The 18,517-nt window shown below is 39.3% G+C and overlaps 1 pseudogene across 1 annotated transcript; it reads right to left on the bottom strand.

Annotated features, from left to right (window-relative positions):
• Positions 1–8,884: 8,884 nt before the first annotated feature.
• LOC309809190 (glycine N-phenylacetyltransferase-like) lies at positions 8,885–9,777 on the bottom strand (annotated as a pseudogene). Its single transcript has one exon. The product of its transcript is annotated as a glycine N-phenylacetyltransferase-like (transcript).
• Positions 9,778–18,517: the final 8,740 nt, after the last annotated feature.

Raw genomic sequence — 18,517 nt, 5'->3', positions numbered from 1 at the left:
GGTAGTTTTATTTTTAGTTTTTTAAGGAACCTCCATACTGTTCTCCAAAGTGGCTGTACCAATTCACATTCCCACCAGCAGTGCAAGAGTGTTCCCTTTTCTCCACACCCTCTCCAGCATTTATTGTTTCTAGATTTTTTTTTTTTTTTTTTTTTTTTGCGGTAAACGGGCCTCTCACTGTTGTGGCCTCTCCCATTGTGGAGCACAGGCTCTGGACGCGCAGGCTCAGCGGCCATGGCTCATGGGCCCAGCCGCTCTGCGGCATGTGGGATCTTCCCAGACCGGGGCACGAACCCGTTTCCCCTGCATCGGCAGGCGGACTCTCAACCACTGCGCCACCAGGGAAGCCCTGTTTCTAGATTTTTTGATGATGGCCATTCTGACCAGTGTGAGATGATATCTCATTGTAGTTTTGATTTGCATTTCTCTAATGATTAATGATGTTGAGCATTCTTTCATGTGTTTGTTGGCAGTCTGTATATCTTCTTTGGAGAAATGTCTATTTAGGTCTTCTGCCCATTTTTGGATTGGGCTGTTTGTTTTTTTGCTATTGAGCTGCATGAGATGCTTGTAAATTTTGGAGATTAATCCTTTGTCAGTTGCTTCATTTGCAAATATTTTCTCCCATTCTGAGGGTTGTCTTTTGGTCTTGTTTATGGTTTCCTTTGCTGTGAAAAAGCTTTGAAGTTTCATTAGGTCCCATTTGTTTATTTTTGTTTTTATTTCCATTTCTCTAGGAGGTGCGTCAAAGAGGATCTTGCTGTGCTTTATGTCATAGAGTGTTCTGCCTATGTTTTCCTCTAAGAGTTTGATAGTTTCTGGCCTTACATTTAGGTCTTTAATCCATTCTGAGCTTATATTTGTGTATAGTGTTAGGCAGTGATCTAATCTCATACTTTTACATGTACCTGTCCAGTTTTGCTAGCACCACTTATTGAAGAGTCTGTCCTTTCTCCACTGTACATTCCTGCCTCCTTTATCAAAGATAAGGTGACCATATGTGCATGTGTTTATCTCTGGGCTTTCTATCCTGTTCCATTTATCTCTCTTTCTGTTTTTGTGCCAGTACCATACTGTCTTGATGACTGTAGCTTTGTAGTATAGGCTGAAGTCAGGGAGCCTGATTCCTCCAGCTCCGTTTTTCGTTCTCAAGATTGCTTTGGCTATTCAGGGTCTTTTTTGTTTCCATACAAATTGTGAAAATTTTTGTTCTAGTTCTGTGAAAAATGCCAGTGGTATTTTGATAGGGATTGCATTGAATCTGTAGATTGCTGTGGGTAGTAGAGTCATTTTCACACTATTGATTCTTCCAATCCAAGAACATGGTATATTTCTCCATCTCTTTGTATCATCTTTAATTTCTTTCATCAGTGTCTTATAATTTTCTGCATACAGGTCTTTTGTCTCCTTAGGTAGGTTTATTCCTAGATATTTTATTCTTTTTGTTGCAATGGTAAATGGGAGTGTTTTCTTAATTTCACAGATTTTTCATCATTAGTGTATAGGAATGCCAGAGATTTCTGTGCATTAATTTTGTATCCTGCTACTTTACCAAATTCATTGATTAGCTCTAGTAGTTTTCTGGTAGCATCTTTAGGATTCTCTATGTATCTGCAAACAGTGACAGCTTTACTTTATTCTTTTCCAATTTGGATTCCTTTTATTTCCTTTTCTTCTCTGATTGCTGTGACTAAAACTTCCAAAACTATGTTGAATAATAGTCGTGAGAGTGGGCAGCCTTGTCTTGTTCCTGATCTTAGTGGAAATGGTTTCAGTTTTTCACCATTGAGGACGATGCTGGCTGTGGGTTTGTCATATATGGCCTTTATTATGTTGAGGAAAGTTCCCTCTGTGCCTACTTTCTGCAGGGTTTTTATCATAAATGGGTGTTGAATTTTGTCGAATTTTGTATCTATTGAGATGATCATATGGTTTTTATCCTTCAATTTGTTAATATGGTGTATCACATTGATTGATTTGCATATATTGAAGAATCCTTGCATTCCTGGAACAAACCCCACTTGATCATGGTGTATGATCCTTTTAATGTGCTGTTGGATTCTGTTTGCTAGTATTTTGTTGAGGATTTTTGCATCTATGTTCATCAGTGATAGTGGCCTGTAGTTCTCTTTCTTTGTGACATCCTTGTCTGGTGTGGGCATCAAGGTGATGGTGGCCTCATAAAATGAGTTTGGGAGTGTTCCTCCCTCTGCTATACTTTGGAAGAGTTTGAGAAGGATAGGTGTTAGCTCTTCTCTAAATGTTTGATAGAATTCGCCTGTGAAGCCATCTGGTCCTGGGCTTTTGTTTCTTGGAAGATTTTTAATCACAGTTTCAATTTCAGTGCTTGTGATTGGTCTGTTCATATTTTCTCTTTCTTCCTGATTCAGTCTTGGCAGGTTGTGCATTTCTAAGAATTTGTCCATTTCTTCCAGGTTGTCCATTTTATTGGCATAGAGTTGCTTGTAGTAATCTCTCATGATCTTTTGTATTTCTGCAGTGTCAGTTGTTACTTCTCCTTTTTCATTTCTAATTCTATTGATTTGAGTCTTCTCCCTTTTTTTCTTGATGAGTCTGGCTAATGGTTTGTCTATTTTGTTTATCTTCTCAAAGAACCAGCTTTTAGTTTTATTGATCTTTGCTATCGTTTCCTTCATTTCTTTTTCATTTATTTCTGATCTGATCTTTATGATTTCTTTCCTTCTGCTAACTTTGGGGGTTTTTTGTTCTTCTTTCTCTAATTGCTTTAGGTGCAGGGTCAGGTTGTTTACTCGAGATGTTTCCTGTTTCTTAAGGTGGGATTGTATTGCTATAAACTTCCCCCTTAGAACTGCTTTTGCTGCGTCCCATAGGTTTTGGGTCATCGTGTCTCCATTGTCATTTGTTTCTAGGTATTTTTTAATTTCCTCTTTGATTTCTTCAGTGATCACTTCGTTAGTGAGTAGTGTATTGTTTAGCCTCCATGTGTTTGTATTTTTTACAGATCTTTTCCTGTAATTGATGTCTAGTCTCATAGCATTGTGGTCGGAAAAGATACTTGATACAATTTCAGTTTTCTTAAATTTACCAAGGCTTGATTTGTGACCCAAGATATGATCTATCCTGGAGAATGTTCCACGAGCACTTGAGAAAAATGTGTATTCTGTTGTTTTTGGATGGAATGTCCTATAATTATCAATTAAGTCCATCTTGTTTAATGTATCATTTAAAGCTTGTGTTTCCTTATTTATTTTCATTTTGGATGATCTGTCCATTGGTGAAAGTGGGGTGTTAAAGTCCCCTACTATGAGTGTGTTACTGTCGATTTCCCTTTTATGGCTGTTAGTATTTGCCTTATGTATTGAGGTGCTCCTATGTTGGGTGCATAAATATTTACAATTGTTATATCTTCTTCTTGGATCGATCCCTTGATCATTATGTAGTGTCCTTCTTTGTCTCTTCTAATAATCTTTATTTTAAAGTCTATTTTGTCTGATATGAGAATTGCTACTCCAGCTTTCTTTTGATTTCCATTTGCATGGAATGTCTTTTTCCATCCCCTTACTTTCAGTCTGTATGTGTCTCTAGGTCTGAAGTGGGTCTCTTGTAGACAGCATATATATGGGTCCTGTTTTTGTATCCATTCAGCCAATCTGTGTCTTTTGGTGGGAGTATTTAGTCCATTTACATTTAAGGTAATTATCGATATGTATGTTCCTATTCCCATTTTCTTAATTCATTTGGGTTCGTTATTGTAGGTGTTTTCCTTCTGTTGTGTTTCTTGCCTAGAGAAGTTCCTTTAGCATTTGTTGTAAAGCTGGTTTGGTGGTGCTGAACTCTCTCAGCTTTTGCTTGTCTGTAAAGGTTTTAATTTCTCCAGAATATCTGAATCAGTTCCTTGCTGGGTAGAGTAATCTTGGTTGCAGGTTTTTCTCCTTCATCACTTCAAATATGTCCTGCCAGTCCCTTCTGGCTTGTAGAGTTTCTGCTGAAAGATCAGCTGTTAACCTTATGGGGATTCCCTTGTGTGTTATCTGTTGTTTTTCCCTGGCTGCTTTTAATATGTTTTCTTTGTATTTAATTTTTGACAGTTTGATTAATATGTGTCTTGGCATATTTCTCCTTGGATTTATTCTGTATGGGACTCTCTGTGCCTCCTGGACTTGATTAACTATTTCCTTTCCCATATTAGGGAAGTTTTCAACTATAATCTCTTCAAATATTTTCTCAGTCCCTTTCTTTTTCTCTTCTTCTTCTGGAACCCCTATAATTCGAATGTTGGTGCGTTTAATGTTGTCCCAGAGGTCTCTGAGACTGTCCTCAGTTCTTTTCATTCTTTTTTCCTTATTCTGCTCTGCAGCAGTTATTTCCACTATATTATCTTCCACGTCACTTATCCGTTCTTCTGCCTCAGTTTTTCTGCTATTGATCCCATCTAGAGTATTTTTCATTTCATTTATTGTGTTGCTCATCATTACTTGATTCATCTTTAGTTCTTCTAGGTCCTTGTTAACTGTTTCCTGCATTTTGTCTATTCTATTTACAAGATTTTGGATCATCTTTGCTATCATTATTCTGAATTCTTTTCAGGTAGAGTGCCTATTTCCTCTTCATTTGTTAGGTCTGGTGGGTTTTTATCTTGCTCCTTCACCTGCTGTGTGTTTTTCTGTCTTCTCATTTTGCTTATCTTACTGTGTTTGGTGTCTCCTTTTTGCAGGCTGCAGGTTTGTAGTTCCCGTTGTTTTTTGTGTCTGTCCCCAGTGGCTAAGGTTGTTTCAGTGTGTTGTGTAGGCTTCCTGGTGGAGGGGACTAGTGCCTGTGTTCTGGTGGATGAGGCTGGATCTTGTCTTTCTGGTGGACAGGTCCACGTCTGGTGGTGTGTTTTGGGGTGTCTGTGGCCTTATGATTTTAGGCAGCCTCTCTGCTAATGGGTGGGGTTGTGTTCCTGTCTTGCTAGTTGTTTGGCATAGGGTGTCCAGCATGGTAGCTTGTTGGTCGTTGAGTGAAGCTGGGTGCTGGTGTTGAGATCGAGATCTCTGGGAGATTTTCGCTGTTTGTTATTATGTGGAGCTGGGAGGTCTCTTGTGGACCAGTGTCCTGAAGTTGGCTCTCCCACCTCAGAGGCACAGCACTGACTCCTGGCTGCGGCACCAAGAGCCTTTCATCCACACAGCTCAGAATAAAGGGGAGAAAAAGTAGAAAGAAAGAATTAGTAGAGTTAGAAAGAAAGAAAGGAAGAAAGAAGGAAAGAAAGAAAGGAGGGAGGGAGGAAGGAGGGAAGGTAGGAAAAAAGAAAGAGAGAAGCTAAAGTAAAATGAATAAAGTATGATAAAATATATTAAAGTTATTAAAATAAAAAATAATTATTAAAAAAAATTTAAAAAAACCAGACGGATAGAACCCTGGGACAAATGGTGGAAGCAAAGCTATACAGACAAAATCTCACACAGAAGCATACACATACTCACAAAAAGAGGAAAAGGGGAAAAAATCATAAATCTTGCTCTCAAGGTCCACGTCCTCAATTTGGGATGATTCATTGTCTAAAGGAAGAAAGGAAGGAAGGAAGGAAAGAAAGAAAAAAGAAAGAAAGAAAGAAGATAAAGTAACATAAAATAAAGATAAAACAAAATAAAGTTATTAAAATAAAAAAATAATTATTAAGAATAAAAACAAACAAAAAAAAAACGGAAGGATAGAACCCTAGGACAAATGGTGGAAGCAAAGCTGTACAGACAAAATCTCACACAGAAGCATACACATACACACTCACAAAAAGGAAAAGGGGAAAAAATCATGAATCTTGTTCTCAAAGTCCACCTCCTCAATTTGGGATCATTCGTTGTCTATTCATGTATTCCACAGATGCAGGGTACATCAAGTTGATTGTGGAGCTTTAATTCGCTCCTTCTGAGGCTGCTGGGAGAGACTTCCCTTTCTCTTCTTTGTTCTCACAGCTCCCGGGTCTCAGCCTTGGATTTGGCCCCGCCTCTGCGTGTAGGTCGCCAGAGGGCATCTGTTCTTTGCTCAGACAGCACAGGGTTAAAGGAGCAGCCGCTTCGGGGGCTCTGGCTCACTCAGGCCTGGGGGGGGGGAGGGAGGGGCACGGAGGCGGGGCGAGCCTGCGGCGGCAGAGGCCCTCGTGACGTTGCACCAGCCCGAGGCGTGCCGTTCGCTCTCCCGGGGAAGCCGTCTCTGGATCCCGGGACCCCGGCAGTGACGGGCTGCACAGGCTCCCCGGAAAGGGGGCGTGGACAGTGACCTGTGCTCGCACACAGGTCTCTTGGCAGCGGCAGCAGCAGCCTCAGCGTCCCACGCCCGTCTCTGGGGTCCGCGCTGTTAGCCGCGGCTCGCACCCGTCTCTGGAGCTCCTTCAAGCAGCGCTCTTAATGCCCTCTCCTCGCGCGCCAGGAAAGAAAGAGGGAAGAAAAAGTCTCCTGCCTCTTCGGCAGCTCCAGACTTTTCCCCGGACTCCCTCCCGGCCAGCCGTGGCGCACTAACCCCTTCAGGCTGTGTTCGCGCCGCCAACCCCAGTCCTCTCCCTGCGCTCTGACCGAAGCTTGAAACCCGAGCCTCAGCTCCCAGCCCCGCCCGCCCCGACGGGTGAGCAGACAAGCCTCTCGGGCTGGTGAGTGCCAGTCAGCACCTATCCTCTGTGCGGGAATCTCTCCGCTTTGCCCTCCGCACCCCTGTGGCTGCGCTCTCCTTCGCGGCTCCGAAGCTTCCCCCTCCGCCACCCACAGTCTCCTCCCGCGAAGGGGCTCCTAGTGTGTGGAAATATTTCCTCCTTCACGGCTCCCTCCCACTGGTGCAGGTCCCGGCCCTATCCTTTTGTCTCTGTTTTTTCTTTTTTCTTTTGCCCTATCCAGGTATGTGGGGAGTTTCTTGCCTTTTGGGAGGTCTGAGGTCTTCTGTCAGCGTTCAGTAGGTGTTCTGTAGGAGTTGTTCCACGTGTAGATGAATTTCTGGTGTATCTGTGGGGAGGAAGGTGATCTCTGCGTCTTACTCTTCTGCCATCTTCCCCTGAGCTCTGTTCTGTATATTTGTTAGGTCTAATTAGTTTATGGTTTTGTTCAAGTCCTCTATTTCTTTACTGATCCTCTGTTTGATTGTTTTACCATATTTAAAGTGGTATATTGAAGTCATATATATGTATTATTATTATAGGAATTTCTATTTCTCCCTTCAAATCTGTAATGTTTGCTTCATATATTTGGGGGCTCTGATGTTTGGTGAATATATGTTAAAATTGTTATATCTTCTTCGTGAATTGATCCTTTTATCAATCTATATTGTCTTTTTCTCTGTAAAAGTTTTTGATTTAAGATCTAATTTGTTTGATTTAGTATAGCCACCTTAGACCTCTTTTGGTTAGTATTTTCATGGAATATATTTTTCAGTCCTTTCACCTTCAACCTATTTGTGTCTTTATATCTAAAGTGAGTCTCTTGTATACATCATACAATTGGATCACCAAAGTTTTTTAAAAAAACAATTCTGCCATTTTATGCCTTTTGATTGGAAAGTTTAAGCCATTTATATTTAAAGTAATCACTGATAAGAAAGGATTTACTCTGCCATTTTGCTATTTATTTTTTGTATGTCATATAACCTTTTTTATTCCTCATTTCCTCGATTCCTGTCTTTTTATTGAAGTTGCTTTTTATTGAAGTATAGTTGATTCACAATATTGTGTTAGTTTCAGGTATACGTCAAAGTGATTCAGTTACATATATATTTCTCAGATTATTTTCCGTTATAGGCTATTACAAGATATGAATATAGTTCCCTGTGCTACACAGTAAATTCTTGTTGCTTATCTCTTTTATGTATAGTAGTTTTTATCTGTTAATCCCATACTCCTAATTTATCCCTCCCTACTTCCTTTCCGCATTGGTAACCATAAGTTTGTTTTCTTTGTCTTTTTTTCATTATGTAATATCCTTTATTAAATTGTATAAATTGTCCTACAGCTTGGTATAAGAATAATGGCTATATTAATTATAAAACTCCTCCTTACACACAAAAGCACATTACATTTGAATTATCTTTTTCTACCCAGGGCAGTCTTGTCTTGATACAATAATTCATGTTCATCCTGCAACTTGAAACAAGTTGATAACATGCCACACTTTTTTTATCTTGTCAATTTAGAAAAAAAAGTCATATTCAATATTTACAGATTTAACATAGTTCACAGAATATACAAATGTTATGTGTGATAAAATCCCACAAATTAGATCCAATTTTATAGACTTTTTTCCTGAGTTACCTTAAATTTAAAGTATCTCTACCACATATATTTTAAGTTATTTTTAAATAACAATTTTATTTTTGCATGTGTATTGTTTCTTGGTAACAAGATGTTAAGTTGTCCTGCTATTGTGATATGACAAGCTACTGAAATTCTCTTCTCTACATTCCATATACACACTCTAAATAGAGATAACTATGATGGTGCTGGAAAGAATAATGACACCTTTAGAATAGTGGGTTGCATTTATTCTTCACTGATTATGGATACTTTCCTTACTAGCCATATACATTAAAAGAAAATTGTGAACCAGTAAAATAAACTAGACGAACAGAAATACTGCATGATATCACTTATATGTGGGATCTTACCAAAAAAAAGTCTAACTCATAGAAACACAGAATAGAATGGTGGTTGCCAGCGTTGGAATGTGGAGGAAATAGGAAGGTCTGCTGGACCCAAAGGGAAGTTCATGAGTGATTTGTGAACCACACTCGTGGTTCTGTTGACCATTCACACTGCTTCCCCAGAGTCCAAACAGCACACACTGATTCACTGCTGATTACAATTTATTCTTTCTTTCTGCCCACCCCTCTGCATCTCTTGCCATGTGACCAGCCCACCCAACACTGTCTCAGGTTCGTGGCTGCTTCACAGAGGCACACAGTTCCACTGGTTCAAGTCATAGGGCATGGGGATATGATGCAGATTGTGACTAATTTTCTGTATGACTTTATTGGCTCTGTATGATTACATAGGGGAAAGCCAAGTTTGTTCAGAGCCTGGATGTGGACAAACGACAGATGGGAGACAAGACAGTGGCCCCGGTACTCAGGCAGGGTGGCCCCCATCCACACCTCTCCTGTATGATCCATCAGGGACCAGGACACAGGGGTCCTCTCAGGCCCCAGCAGGCAGAAGTTGGGGAAGGTCCGGGTACAGCACTTGATGAATCTCTGGCTACTCTCATTGCTGACACCAAAATGCCATAATTTATTCACCAAGGCAGCATAGGTAGGATCCAGGGATGAGAGTTTAAACATACCTTGGTCAATGGCTTTGGGTCTGCCATAGCCAATAGGTAAGTTCTTTGTCTCTGGCAGGGAAGGAAGCAGTTTCCTCACTGTCTCAGGCATCACATAGAGAATGCATTGTGTTTGCTTGACCTTTTAACAAATTTAGTGGTTACAAGATTCTGTATCACCTCATCCAGACTGTACTGTGAACTTTGAATCTGCAAGGTATTTCCAATTGATGACCTCTGATGTGCTAAGGGATTCTTGACAGTTGTTGAGATCCTTAGAATAGATTTGGTAGGTGTTGGTGTAATGATCAAAGTCATCTGCCATTTTCTACTCCTGAGGGTGGATAACCATAGTATTAAAATCAGGCCACTTGTCCACCCGGGTCTTTAGCTTGAAGGGGTTTCCCTGGTCCATATGGACAGTCCCATAAACCTTTAAGGACACAGGGAGGCTCTTCCTCAAGGATTTCTCTAACATCTGCAGCAGTTGTGGGCCTTGTAAGTGGAACATCTTGGCAGATCCCTTAATTTTGGTACCCAATTTTGGTTTCCCAACTCTCTGGTCACTGTGTTCAGGGTCTTCTCTTCAGCTCAACACTTCAGGAGCTCTGGTTCTTTGGGATGAGCAGGTAGAATCCTACTATATGAAACCTGTCATCTCCCAAATGTTGATTCCTTGCTCCAACTACCAAGCACTAAGGCAGCCAGTGCCACTTTGGGGAATTTTGAAGGGCAGATCCTCAGGACAAGTGGTCTTGGCAGCTTCTGTGTCCTTACCCCAAAATCCCCCAACCAGTGGTGGGTGTGGGGCAGCTGAGGCCCCTGTCTGGCTCGCCAAAATTTGTTACCAAGTCCAAGCTTGTAATGCTTACAGCACAATAGGCCAATTAATCGAAAGACGAGTTGTTGGGACGAGGAGTAGCAGCTCTTCAGAAAGCCAGCAGACCAAAAAGATGGTGGACTTGTGTCCCAAAGAACCATCTTCTGTAAGTTTGTTTTCTATGTCTGTGAGTCTGTTTCTGTTTTGTATATAGATTCGTTTATATTATTTATTAGAGTACACATATAAGTGATATAATATTTGTCTTTGTCTGACTTACTTCAGTTATTATGATATGTCTAGGTCCATCCATATTGTTGCAAATGGCAATATTTCATTCTTTCTTATGGCTGAGCAATATTCCATTGTATATATACACTACTTTTTCTTAAACCAATCATTTTGTTGATGGCACTTGGGTTGATTCCATGTCTTGGTTATTGTAAATAGTGCTGCTGTGAACATTTGGGTGCGTGTATATTTTTGGACTAGAGTTTTCATCTTTTCAGGATATATGCCCAGGAGTGGGATTTCTGGATTATATGGTAGTTCTACTTTTAATTTTTAAAGGAACCTCTATACTGTTTTCCATAGTGGCTGCACCAATTTACATTCCCATCAATAGTGTAGGACGGTTCTTTTTCTCCACACCCTCTCCAGCATTTATTATTTGTAGACTATTTGATGATAGGCATTCTGACCAGTGTGAAATGATACCTCATTTTGGTTTTTATTTACATTTCTCTAATAAATAGCAATATTGAGCATATTTTCATGTACCTCTTGGCCATCTATATGTCTTATTTGGAGAAATGTCTATTTAAGTCTTCTGCCATTTTTTGATTGGGTTGTTTGCTTTCTTGATATTGAGCTCCGTGAGCTGTTTGGATATTTTTGATATTAACCCCTTGTTTATTTTTGCTTTTATTTCTTTTGCCTTAGGAGACTGATCTAAGAAAATATTGCTGCAATTTATGTGTGAGACACAAGAGGGAAGGAATATGGGGATATATGTATATGTATAGCAGATTCACTTTGTTATACAGCAGCAACTAACACAACAATGTAAAGCAATTATACTCCAATGAAGATGTTTAAAAAAATTTATGTCTAAGAATGTTTTGCCTGTGTTTTCTTCTAGGAGTTTTATGGTGTCATGTTTCATATTTAGGTCTTTAAATCATTTTGAGTTTATTTTTGTACATAGTGTGAGGAAGTGTTCTAATTTCATTGATTTACATGTAGCTGTCCACCTTTCCCAACAGCACTTGCTGAAATGACTGTCTTCTTTGTTGTATATTCTTGCCTCCTTTGTCATAGATTCTTTGACCATAGGTGTGTGGGTTTACTTCTGGTTTACTTCTCTATTCTATTCCTTTGATCTGAATGTCTGTTTTTGTGCCAATACCATGCTGTTTTGACTACTGTAGCTTTGTAGTATTGTCTGAAGTCTTGGGAGGGTTATGCCTCCAATTTTGTTCTTATTCCTCACAATGGCTTTGGAAATTCTGGGTATTTTGTAGTTCCATATAAATTTTAGGATTATTCTAGTTCTGTGAAAAAAATGTCATGGGTATTTTGATAGGGATCACATTAAATCTGTAGATTGCTTTGGGTAGTATGGCCATCTTAACAATATTAATTCTTCCAATCCAAGAGCATGGGATATCTTTCCATTTCTTTGAATCATTTTCAATTTATTTTATCAATGTTTTATAGTTTTTAGCATATGGGTATTTCACCTCCTTGGTTAAGTTTATTCTGAGGTATTTTTTTGACATGATATTCAATGGAATTTTTTGTTTTAAATTTTCTCTTTCTGATATTTCATTGTTAGAGTAAAGTAATACAAGAGATTTCTGTATATTAATCTTGTATCCTCTTATCTGGCTGAATTCATCTATTAGTCCTGATTGTTTTTGTGTGGAGTCTTTAGGGTTCTCTATGTAGAGTGTCTTGTCATCTGCAAATAGTGACAGTTTTACCTCTTCCCTTAAAATTTGGATACATTTTCTGTCTTTTATTTCTCTGATTGCTGTGGCTAGGACTTCCAGTACTATGTTGAATAGAAGTGTTTAGAGTGGGCATCCTTGTCTTTTTCCTGAATTTAGTGGAATGACTTTCACCTTTTCACTGTTGAGTATTATTTTGGCTGTGGGTTTGTCATAAATGGCTTTTTCATGTTGAGATATGTTCCCACTTTATTCATTTTCATGAGAGTTTTTATCATGAGTGGATGTTGTTTGCTTTATCTGCATCTATTGAGATAATTATATGGGTTTTGCCTTTTCTTTTGTTAATACAGTGTATCACATTGTTTGATTTGCATATGTTGAACCATCCTTGTGACCCTGGAAAGAATCCCGCTTGCTCATAGTGTATGATCTTTTTTATGTATTGTTGCATTCAGTTTGCTAATGTTTTGGGGGAATTTTTGCATCTATATTCATCAAAGATACTAGCCTGTAGTTTTCTTTTTTGGTAGTGTCTTTGTCTGGCTTTGGTATCAGGGTGCTTGTGGCTTTGTAGAATGACTTTGGGAGTGTTCCCTCTGCTTCAATCTTTTGGAAGAGTTTGAGAAGGACTGGTATAAGTTCTTCTTTGTATGCTTGGCAGAATTCCCCAGTGAAGCCATCTGGTCCTGAACTTCTGTTTGTAGGGAGTTTTTTTTTTTAAGTGATTCTATTTCACTTCTAGTGATCACTCTATTCAAATTATCTGTTTCTTATTGACTCAGTTTTGGCAGGCTATATGTTTTTAGAAACTTGTCCATTTCTTCTAAGTTGTCCAATTTGTTGGCATATAATTGTTGTTTCTCCTCCGTCATTTCTTATTTTGTTTATTTGGGTCCTCTCTCTTTTCTTCTTGGTGAGCCTGGCCAGAGGTTTGTTGAGTTTGTTTATCCTTTCAAAGAACCAGCTCTTGATTTTATTGATTTTTATATTGTTTTTTTAATCTCTATTTTATTTATTTTCTCTCTGATACTTATTATTTCCTTCCTTCTGCTGACTTAAGGCTTTGTTTGTTCTTCTTTTTCTAATTCTTTTAGGTGGTGGGTTAAGTTATTTATTTGAGTTTTTCTTGTTTATTAAGGAAGGCCTGTATCACTAGGAACTTCCTCTAAGGACTGGTATTGCTGCATCCCATAGATTTTGTAAGGTTGTGTTTTCATTGTCATTTGTTTAGAGGTATTTTCTGACTTCCTCTTTGATTTCATCACTGACCCATTGATTTTTTAGTACCTGTTGTTTAGTCCCCATGTGATCATTTTTTGCCCATTTTTCTTTCTAGTTTCATATCATTGTGGTCAGAAAAGATGCTTGAAATAATTTCTATACTCTTAAATTTGTTGAGGCTTGTTTTGTGGTCTATCCTAGAGAATGTTTCATGTGCATTTGAAAAGAATGTCTATTCTGGATTTTTTTGGATGTAGTGTTGTGAAGATATCAAGTGCAACTGGCCTATTTTGTCGCTTAGGATCTCTGTTGCACTATTGATTTTCTGTCCGGAAGATCTGTCCATTGATGTCAGGGGAGTGTTAAAGACTCCTACTATTTTTGTATTCCTGTTAATTTATCCCTCTATGTCTGTTAGTATTTGTTTTATGTACTTAGGTTCTTCTGTATTGGGTGCATATATGTTAATGAGTGTAATATTCTCTTCTTGTATTGATCCATTTATCATTATATAGTATCCTTCTTTGTCTTTCTTTATGGACTTTCTTTTTAAGTTTGTCTGATATGAGTATTGCTACCCCTGCTTTCTTGTCATTTCCATTTGCATGAAACATCTTTTTCTATCCCCTCACTTTCAATTTATGAGTGTCTTTTGCCCAGAAGTGAGTCTCTTGTAGGCAGCATATTGTAGGTTCTTGTTTTTTTCTCCAATCTGCCACTTTATGTCTTTTTATTGGAGCATTTAGTCCATTGATATTTAAGGTAATTATTGATTAGTATGCATTTATTGCATTTTTAAGCCTTGTTTTCTGGTTGATTTTGTAGTTCTTTGTTCACTTCTTCTTTTTTGTTTTTCCTTATGTGGTTTGATGGTTTTTCCATTGTAGTTTGCTTGGGTTCCTTTCTTTTTTTGTGTGAATCTATTGTATGTTTTTTATTTGTGGTTATGATGGAGTTCAAGTATGTTGAGCCATCACTATATCTGCTTGCTTTAAACTGATAGCCATTCAAGTTCAAACACATTCTGAAAGATCTACATTTTTATACTCCCCTCCCCACATTTTGTGATTTTGATGCCCTGTTTTACATCTTCATGCTTACCCTTTTACTGTTGATTGTACTTATAATTGTTTTTATAATTTTTTTGATTTTTTAAAATCTATGTACTGCCTTATTTGAGTGATCTTCCATGCTTCTATATAGTTGCGTTTCCTACTGTGATTTTCTCTTTCCTACAGTTTCTTTCTTCTTTTTTGTTTAGAGAAGACCTTTCAACATTTCGTTTAGGTTGAGTTTAGTATTTCCGTATTCTTTCAGTTTTTGCTTCTTTGAGAAATTCTGGATAGAATATCCTAGGTTGCAGGTTTTTCCCTTTCAGGACTTAGAATATATCATGCCACTCCCTTCTGGCCTGCAAAGTTTCTGTAGAGAAACCAGCTGATAGCCTCATGGGGGTTCGATTGTAACTGACTGTTTTTCTCTTGCTACCTTTACAATCTTATCTTTAACTTTGGATGTTGTAACTATGATATATCTTGGTGTGGGTCTGTTTGCGTTCATCTTGTTTGGAGCCCTCTGTGTTTCCTGTATCTGGATATCTGTTTTCTTCTTTAGGTTTGGGAAATTTTCAGCCATAGATTCTTCAAATACATTTTCAATCCCCTTCTCTCTCTCTCTCTCTCTCTCTCTCCCTCCCTCTCTCTCTCTCTCTCTCTTTTCTTGAACCTCTATGAGTAGGTTGGTACACCTTATATTATTCCATAGATCTTGCATGTTGCTTTCATTTTTTTTCTTTTGTCTTTCTGTCCACTGTTCTGATTGGTTGATTTCCATTATTCTATCTGTCATTCACTTATTCATCTTCTGCATTATTTACTCTGCTCTTGATTGTTTCTAGGTTGGTTTTATCTCAGCAATTGAGTTGTCTAATTTTGATTGGTTTCTCTTTATAGTTTCTAGTTCCTTGTTACACTGATCTGCATTTCTATCAATAATCTTTCTTAATTCTCTTAACATTTTGATTACCTCCTTTTTGAATCTAGTAGACTGGTGAGGTCTTTTCATTATTTTTTTTCAGGGTTTTTCTCTTATTATTTTAATTGGGAGTAGTTCCTCTGTTTTTTTTTTTAATTTTACTTAACTTTCTCTGTCACTGTGAAATTAGTCTACCTCGTGTAGACTGTGCAAGTCCAATATTTTTGCTGCAAAGCTTGTTTTTGTTTGTTATGGGTGCTAGTCACAACTTTCCTCAGAGTGTGCTGGCCATTATCCCTTTGATTGAGGGTGTGATTGGTATTGTGACTGTAGACTGCACTGGATGTTGGGTGGGGCCTCCTCTTTGCTTCATGACAGTCACAGCCCTGTTGGGGGTAGAGGCTGTTCCCCAGTTGTTGGAGTAGAAGCCCTGAGGGTCAGGTTCAATAAGGCTCCATTGCCCTTAAGCATGTGTTTTGTCCTTAACAAGGTTAGCACTGAAGCAAGTGAGGCCCGCAAGTGTGGTCACAGCAAACGTATGCGCTGCGGGTACAGGCATCCATGGTCCTGCCCAGAAGCAGCCCAAGGTCATGTCCCTTTCTTCATTGTGTTCATCCCAGACCTAGTGGTAGGCTGGTATTGGCAGCCAGGGCATTGTGGCTGCAGAAATTGATGTGGTTGTGCTGCTGCTTGGAACCTGGCTGCCTCTGTGGGAGGGCTCTCATAGGACCTGTCTGCCTCAGATCTGACTCCAAGCTGCAGTGTGGGGTGAACAGAACTGGAGCCCTCTGCCAGTAAAGGAAACACTCTGTACTCCTCCCCAGGGGCTATCTGCCAGAGATGTGAGACTCTGTGAAGCCATCTGCCACCTGGTATTGGTGCCAACAAATTTCGCTGCTGCTAGTCCTGCCCCTGGACCTTCCCCCAACATGATAATGGGCTCCAGTGTCATCCCTACCCAGACATGCATGCCCTCACAAAGTCTGCAACTACTGAAGCCAGGACCCCACCATGCACACTCTGATAATGGGCTCCAGTTGTGGACCTGGGCCAAGATGAGCCCATGCTGACAATGGGCTCAGAGGTTCCTCCCAGACCACACCCCAGGCCCTAGGGCTGTCTCTGCACAGCTAGACTGAGTCCACTCCCAGGGCACATCTGCCTGAGTTTCAGCACCTAGCCACTGTGCATATTAGCAGCCCTGCCTGGCTCATGTTTCAGGCTGGGAAGTGCAGCAGGGTGGCAGCCACCAGCACTGGTCTCTCTCTGCCCTGATTGCTAGTAAAGAAGCATGCAGGCATTCCTTGTGAGAAGAGTCCATGCTCCTCCAGCCCTCTATCGGTCCCAGTACACCTCCCAGCCTGCAGGGGTCTTTGCAGGGCAAGAGCCTGCCCATGCAGACCTTCCCTCCTTCACAGGTTCTTCCCAGGGACACAGGTCCCATCCTGATGCCTTTTTTTTTTTTCTCCTACCCAGTCATGTGAGGATCTATCTTGCAGCTTTGGTTATATAAGAGATCCTCTGCAGTTTCCAGTTGGTTTTTTTATGAGAAGTGTTCCACAAGTAGATGTATTCTTGATGTGAGGAGAGGTGAGTTCCACATCCTCCTTCTCCACCATCTTGATCCAATCTTTTTTGCTTTTTTATAGTGACACGTTTTTATTCCCTTATTTCTGATTATGGCTATTCTATGGACATTTTCTGTATTGTAAAATGGAGATTACATATAATACCCTACTTATTACAAACTAATCTGAATTGACTCCAGTAGTGCTTCATCTACCCTCTTTATGTTTTGATGTCAAAAATTACATACTTATAGGGACTTCCCTGTTTGTGCAGTGGTTAAGAATCCGCCTGCCAATGCAGGGGACACAGGTTCAATCCCTGGTCCAGGAAGATCCCACATGCTGTGGAGCAACTAAGCCTGTGTGCCACAACTGCTGAGCCTGCACTCGAGAGCCCATGACCCACAACTACTGAGCCCACATGCTGCAACTACTGAAGTCCACATGCCTAGAGCCTGTGCTCTGCAACAAGAGAAGCCACCACAATGAGAAGACCATGCACCGTAACAAAGAGTAGCCCTCACTTGCCACAACTAGAGAAAGCCTGTGCGCAGCAACAAAGACCTGATGCAGCCAAAAATAAATAAATAAATAAGTTTATTTTAAAAATTACATACTTATAGATTGTGTGCCCAATAACAGAGATTTATAATTATTTTTTATGCTTTTTCTCTTAAATCCTATGTAAAATTAATATTCAAGTTACAAAGCAGGATTGCAATAACACTGGCTATTACTTTTGCCCATGTTACATTTGCTGTGTATTTGCCTAAGTATGACTTGGAGTTAGTGTCTAGTGTCCTCTCATTTTAACCTGAAGTCCTCCCTTTATCATTTCTTAGGGTAGGTCTAGCAATACTGAAGCCCCTCAACTTTTGTTTATATAGAAATGCCTTAATTTCTCCCTTATTTTTGAAGGACAGTTTTGCCATATATAGAATTATTGGGTTTTAGTATTTTTCTTTCAGCACCTTAAATATATCATTTCACTGCCTCTGATCCAAGGTCTCTGACTACATGTGGCTGATGATCTTACAGGGAATCTCTGTACGTGATAAAGCACTTCTCCCTTACTGCTTTCAATATTCTCTCTTTGGCTTTGAACAGTTTAATTACAATGTATGTTGGCGTGGGTCTCTTTGAGTTTATTTTACTTGGAGTTCTCTGAGCTTTTAAGATTTATAGACTCAAGTTTTAGCCATTATTTCTTCAAATAATTTTTTCTGCTCCTTTCTCAGTGTACTCTTTTCTGGGACTCTGAAAATGTGTATGTGGGCCACTTGTTGGTGTCTCATAAATTCCTTAGGTTTTGTTCACTTTTCTTCATTTTCTTTCCTCTGTGTTCTTAAGAGTCAATAATTTCAAATAACCTGTCTTCATGTTCACTGATTCTTTCTTCTGCCTATTCAACTCTGCTGTTGAACTTTTCTAGTGAATTTTCATTTCAATTGTACTTTTCAGCTCTAGAATTTTGTTTGGTTCCTTTTTACTATTTCTATATCTTTCTTGACATTCTCATTTTGTTCATATACTGTTTTCTTTGTTTCTTTTAGTTCTTTGTCTATGTTTTCCCTTATCTCTTATAGATATTTAAGACTGTTGTTTTAAAGTCTTTGTCAAGTAAGCCTGATGTCTGGGCTTTCTCAGGGATGATTTCTTTCAATCTGTTTTATTCCTTTGAATGAGCCGCATTTTCCAGTTTCTATGTATATCTTCTGATTT

This window comes from Mesoplodon mirus (assembly GCF_964341445.2).
Source record: "Mesoplodon mirus genome assembly, chromosome: 8".
Lineage (NCBI taxonomy): Eukaryota > Metazoa > Chordata > Mammalia > Artiodactyla > Ziphiidae > Mesoplodon > Mesoplodon mirus.
Note: the sequence above shows the minus strand (reverse complement) of the source record. Positions and strands in the feature narration are given on the sequence as shown.